Raw genomic sequence first — 212 nt, forward strand, 5'->3', positions numbered from 1 at the left:
TTTGTATAATGTCCTTGTCATTAAAATAAAGGGATTGACACCAACACAAAAACGCAATAAGACTTATGTTTATCTTTCCACATATACAATTGTGTGAATTTAACGTGTGACCCCATACACAGATCAATTCCTACACTTCTTCACATCAAAGTGTATGGCCTTGTTGTGATCATGATTTGAACAGTTTGACCAGATTTTCTTCTTATATTGTC

Source organism: Notothenia rossii (assembly GCF_949606895.1).
Source record: "Notothenia rossii genome assembly, chromosome: 6".
Taxonomy (NCBI): domain Eukaryota; kingdom Metazoa; phylum Chordata; class Actinopteri; order Perciformes; family Nototheniidae; genus Notothenia; species Notothenia rossii.